Here is a 6,000-nt window from a genome sequence, read left to right as displayed (position 1 = left end):
ATACGGTAGGACCAATTAACTTCAAGAGCAGAACAGCGGTAACAGCTGAGCTGTCCTAAAGAACAGAATTCAGCAGTTCAAATCCAAATCCAAATCCTCAAGTCCATAATAAGGGATAATGAAAGTGCCATCTTTCCTTCTCATACCAAGCCATTTTTCTGTGTGAGACTCTCAAAATGCTCACCCCAGGGTCTGTTAAACCCACCTTAGGCAGGAGTTACTCATTCTCTCCACAGCTTTAAATGGAAGATGGTGGGAAATACCTATAATGTTGACTTAATTATAAAGAAATGGGTGTCTGGAAGAAAAGGAATAGGTTGCCTCTATTCTTAAAGAATTATCTAGATTTATTGAAGTAAATCTTCCAGCTGCACGGGTTGGGATATGGTTGGCAAAGCAAGATTCTGAAACGAAGCTGTCAGCCAAGGGGAGCCAACACTTAGGTGGCCCTTTCATATCATGGCTACTTTTGTCACTCTCTGATGTCCTGCCAAGGTGGGAAGAAAATAGCTTTCTGGATAGAATGTTGCCAATTTCCTTGGCATCTCTTGACGTCACTCAAGAGAAAAATTGGGTTGGATTTTCAGTTCCCTAACGACACAAAATAGGTTGAAGAAAGGTAGAGAAATAATAGTAGTTCGTGAGAGACCACAGGCAGAGTAGTACATAGTAAACTTCTAGACAGCAGACCCCAGATCTCTGCTTTTTTGTATGTGTTACTCCATTGAAGGGCTGCCCACAATTAGAAATCCTTTCGGTGATAATTTAAACATGGGTCTATTCTAATCAAACCTCCCCCTCTAAACTTATCAATGGTGTCGTTTCTCATAAAACTGGGATAGGAGAAAGTATCATTTTAATTTATTTTTATTTCTACTATATCTAGTTTAATGGAGAGCAAAGGAAGCTATAGGAGAAGAAGGGATGGATAGAATACAATGCCTGCTACCCTCCCTGGTGAAACAACAGAAATCAGCTTGAAACTGTGGCTCCCCATTACTTTTATGATCATATTCTGCCATCTTTACATAGCTTATAAGGTCCGGCCCCCGTTGCTCCCGGCTCATCCATTGAGTCTCATTTTTTAGGACATTTTCTCTCTTCCCAGCCACTGGTTCCCTCCCCTCCTGTGGTCCTTTCCAGTGCTAAGGATCTTTTTAAAATTCTCCTAAATCAATGACTCTCACAGTTCATGGACCCATTGTCCCTCCAAATGGACCCTCCAAATGGGTCATAATCTGATCCCAAAGCTTATAGGCAATAATTCTACAAGGAAATTATTTATATAATACTACATATATAAGCTATAAGCTTTTTTTCTCCCAAACAAAATAGTAAATTATTAATATATGATCTTCTGCATTCTTTAGTTTGCATGAAAATTAGGAAAAAAAGAGAAAAGCATGTCACTGCTATATTCTCTGACTTTCACATATGCTGCTCTTTCTGCCAGAAAGACTCTTCTCTCTTTCCATGGCTGGCCACGGTTGTCTGGCAAACTCATTCTGACCCTTCAAATCTCAACTCTGATATTACTGATCCAAGTATATTCCCATTGACATTACAAGTTGGGTTAGATGTTCCTGTTATCTGGATCTATAATACTTCCCGTATCATAGGATGTATCACAGTATAAGGGGGTCATATCTGTCTTACTCATCACTATAACCAAACATCTGGGCTGATTTCTGACACACAATAGGCTTTCAATAAATATGTGTTTATTGAATGAACTGCAAAGTTAATATTCCATGTTTTCTCTGCTGATACTAGCCCACCCCAGGAGAAAGGAAGAGAACAAACGAGGGCTATGCTCATCTAAAGCCAAGAGATTAAAACTCAGCAAGAACATGTGCTGAGTTAAACATAGACCTGGGGAGGGGAGGATGGAAAACTATAAAAATAGAATATGGAACATAATTAACTGTATTTGAGAAAATAAGAAAAGAATCTAGGACATTTTTAATATGACCCCAAGTGAATACATGAAAAAATAAGCAATCATGTTTAAGAAAATATATTCATTCTTGGAGTGGGAGGTAACAATAAGGAAGAAAGTCTTCAGGAAAACTGGACCTCACCTTGCACTACATTTTCAGAGGGACAATGCAAATCATGACACTGGAATCAGGCCTCTCAAACAGAAGAGGGAGTAGAAGGTCCCAGAGTAGACCTCATTATAAAACAAACCTAAGAAAAATGAGAATATTCTAAATATGAAAAGTAACCTCATTACTGCTTTCAAGTAATCCATGTCATTTCAGGATAAGAAAATGAAGTAACAAGACTTGCTTTTCAAAAGTGGTTCATGGAATTCAGCTTTGTTGCTCTGCTGTTATTATTCAACTGTGAGAGAGTGTGGTCAACATTTTTCATTTTTGCTTAGGAAATAAATAATAGAAGCTAACAGAAAATATAATTAGAATATACTTTGCTTCAAAGAAGAACTTGCTAATGGGAAACACTAAGTATCAGAAGGACATTGAGGGAAGCACTGGAGTCCTCAAACAAGCTTCCACCTGTCTGGAGGGGAGGCTGATGAAGACTTCCCACAGCAAGATCCCTTCTAGCCCTCAGCATCGTGATTGGTGGCATCATGAGCTCAGCATATGCACCTCAGTGTGGTAGATATGCACAGAGACTCAGGTTCAAACCCTGGCTCATCAACTTCTCCATTGCTAGATATAGCTGAGACTCAATTCTCTCTCCTAGGAGAGGGATATAATAATACCTAAACATAGGTTTGCCAAAAATATCTTAATTTTCTTCCTTCCTCTTCTTTCTTTCTCTTTTCTTTCTCTTTTATTGTGACATGAACACTTAGGATGAGATCCACTTCTTACCACATCTTTAGGTCTACAATGTAGTACTGTTGACTAGAGGTGCAATGTTGATCTCTAGAGCTTACTCATCTACTTCTCTTAGATCTTTGCATGATTAGCACTGTATCAGGAAAGCTCTTCTTGACTCCGGCAACAATGTCACTTTCCCCGTCACACACTCTCATAGCACCATGTGCCCCTCCTTCTTAGCACTAATCACAGCTGTAAACTTATATTTTTGTCTATAATTCTTTGGTTAATGTGTGTCCTTACCTAGTTCAGCACTTGGAACCTAATAAATGCTCAATAAATTTAGTTGATGAATGAATAATTAAAAGCATGAATATAGTTGACCCTTGAACAGCATGGATTTTAACTGTGTGGATCCACTTATACGCAGTTTTTTTGTTGTTTGTTTGTTTGTTTTTCAGTAAATTGCTATAGTGCTACAAGGTCTGCAGCTGGTTGAATCTGCAGATGCAGAACTGAGATAGGGAGGGTCAACTGTTAAGTTATTCAGGATTTTTGTCTCAGCTAGTGGGCACCCTTAACATGACTCCCAACCCCTGGGGTTCAGGGGTCAACTGTACACACATGAATAAAGATTAAGAGACATGAAAATGGCTCACGCTTAGTTCAATGGAACTACATTTTCAGAGGGACAGTGCAAATCATGACACTGGAATCAGGCCTCTCAAACAGAAGAGGGAGTAGAAGGGCCCAGAGTAAACCTCATTATAAAACAGACCTAAGAAAAATGAGAATATTCTAATATGAATATATCTACCACATATCTACCACACTGAGGTGCCTTTTGGGTGATGCCATATCCTCTGCTAGTAAAATTCTGCCATTGTTCTCATGGGAAAATATCATCAAGATGTTTTTGGTTTGTTTCTTCAAAATGCATGTAACTTCTACAGCTGCCAACAAGCTAGTCCAGGAGACAGGTGGCAATGTTCAGGAGCTAGGAGACTTCATAGTACAGTTCCTTCTGTGTTTGTTCCCCTAAAAGATTTCTCTTTCTTTGTCCTCCAATCCCTGCCTATAACCCTGCCAACCCTGAAGGAAAACATGCCTCAAACAAGTCTATCTGAAACCACAGGGACCACATCCTTAAGTAACAGATGATTACACAGTAGTGACTTTTTTTCTGGCTCACTTATCTGTCATTTTTCATCCTCCCTGCTTTTTTCTCACTGTCTCATAGTTCTTGTTCTTTTAACCCAATGTAGTTGCTTGAGTTACTGTGTATCACTCACCATACTTTTACTTCTCCTGATGACATTCTCATAGCACCTTAGTGTACTGCTGAGGCTAAATGAAGATTATAGGCTCTTTTTATAAGTTAAAGAAATTTTAAAAATTTTTTAAAGAAAAGTGGAACTAGCGTCTAGAGAACATAGTTCTCTAAATCTGAATTCCGTGGTGAAGCTCCCCAAACTTTGTCAAGTGAATTGCTGTAATAAAGACCATTCAACTGTAAGATCCATGAGCCCTAGGTGTCATATCCCCAGCACCTAACACAGTATCTAGTGTAAAATGAGTACCCAATATGTATTTGTTCAATAAACAATGAAACAAATTATTATACACTAAAAACATAGGCCTTCTTTAACAAGATGTATTTTAGCAGTGAAATACACTTGGATAGATTTAAAAATGGGCCCACTTAATGCTCTATAAGAATTAGAATCGTTGAATTATATTGTAGTATAGGATAAGACAGTATATTAAAGATGGAAGGGAATTATGAATCTCCCCATCATGACCAGAGTAAAGAGTAGCACACTTCTTCCAAGAATATAAGCAATTTATGTTGCAATTGGTAAGGGATTTAAATTGTTATTAAAATTATTAAAGCCATTACTAAAATGAAAGACTAGAGTCCTGACTGACGTTGCCTGGGTATGGCCAGTGAGTACTCTCCTTTGAATCCCTCCACAGCATCTTTTATACACGTTCACTAAGTATTGATTTAATGGTTGATTGAACTAATAACACAGAGGAATTTCCCTGAGTTGATTTACCCGCTGTTTTCTCTCCTATCTCCTTGATCCTTCTGGTCTTATGAGCAACCTGATTTGGTGGAAACCATTGGCTGACATGTCCCCTTTAAGGGAGTGGTTCCATTTGGGCTTGTTAGCGAGTCAAACCAAATCCTCTGTAGTGTCAATATTTGCTCACACATCAATATAAAATAAACTGAAGAAAGTCCTGACTTTTTCTTCTTTTCAGATGTTTAGATCTCTGTATAAAACTAAACAGTGAAATTAGCCCAGGTGTAATATTCACACGAAACTCAAATTCTCTTCTCTGTGTTAAACTGGTAGGACTGTCTCTTGTGTTTGGAGATTCTAAGAGAATTCCTTTGTGTTAACAGCATATAGCCTTTTAAAATCTCCCGTTGTGGAGGAGTTTGGCCAAAATCTAGCATCTGCTTTAAAAACTAACCTTAGATCAGGGTTTGTTTTGGTTTTTCTTCACTAGGTGTCATTCAGTTTTAGAAGACCTAGTTATGTAACTATTCTAAGAGACTATTTTGAAAATTGATGATAATCAGTTTAAGATTTAAAGTGCCTGAGGACTTTGGAGAAAATAAGTTTAGGCTCTTACTAGATTGCTACTTATGTGATGATTGCGATGTAGGTGAACTTTTAAGATGTGGAAATCCTAGCCACAAAGCTTGCTCTGTAGACATCTGCTCTTGAAATAAATTAATTTCATAAGGAACCTAAGAATGTATTCTTATTTTTCTAAAATGAGACATAAGTCCTCTAGAACACTGACTCCATGAAATGCCCATCTTCTCTCCCACCCACACTCACCTAGGATTGTAGCTTTGTCTTTTTTCCTGTTTTACTTTGCTCATTCACCAGTCTTAATACCTGTATCCTCCACGTTTTATTACCTTTACTTGCCAATTCAATCTTGGCACTTGGCAGTGAATCAGGAACCAGACGACAGAACTATTTACTCTTGGTACAAAGGTCCTGCAGAAAATATCCAGACAATTATTCTCTGAGTCTCCATCACCATCATCATCATCACCACCACTTAACTCCTTCTATGGCTCCACCTCGATGTACCCCCTTCAGAGCCTCTGTTCCGTTTTCTTTTCCCTTGAATATCTTTCCTTAATTTTTCCCAGATAGAAAGATTAAAATTAAAAAATCAT

Source organism: Balaenoptera physalus (genome assembly GCF_965194825.1).
Source record: "Balaenoptera physalus genome assembly, chromosome: 6".
In the NCBI taxonomy this organism is placed as follows: Eukaryota; Metazoa; Chordata; class Mammalia; order Artiodactyla; family Balaenopteridae; genus Balaenoptera; species Balaenoptera physalus.
Note: the sequence above shows the minus strand (reverse complement) of the source record.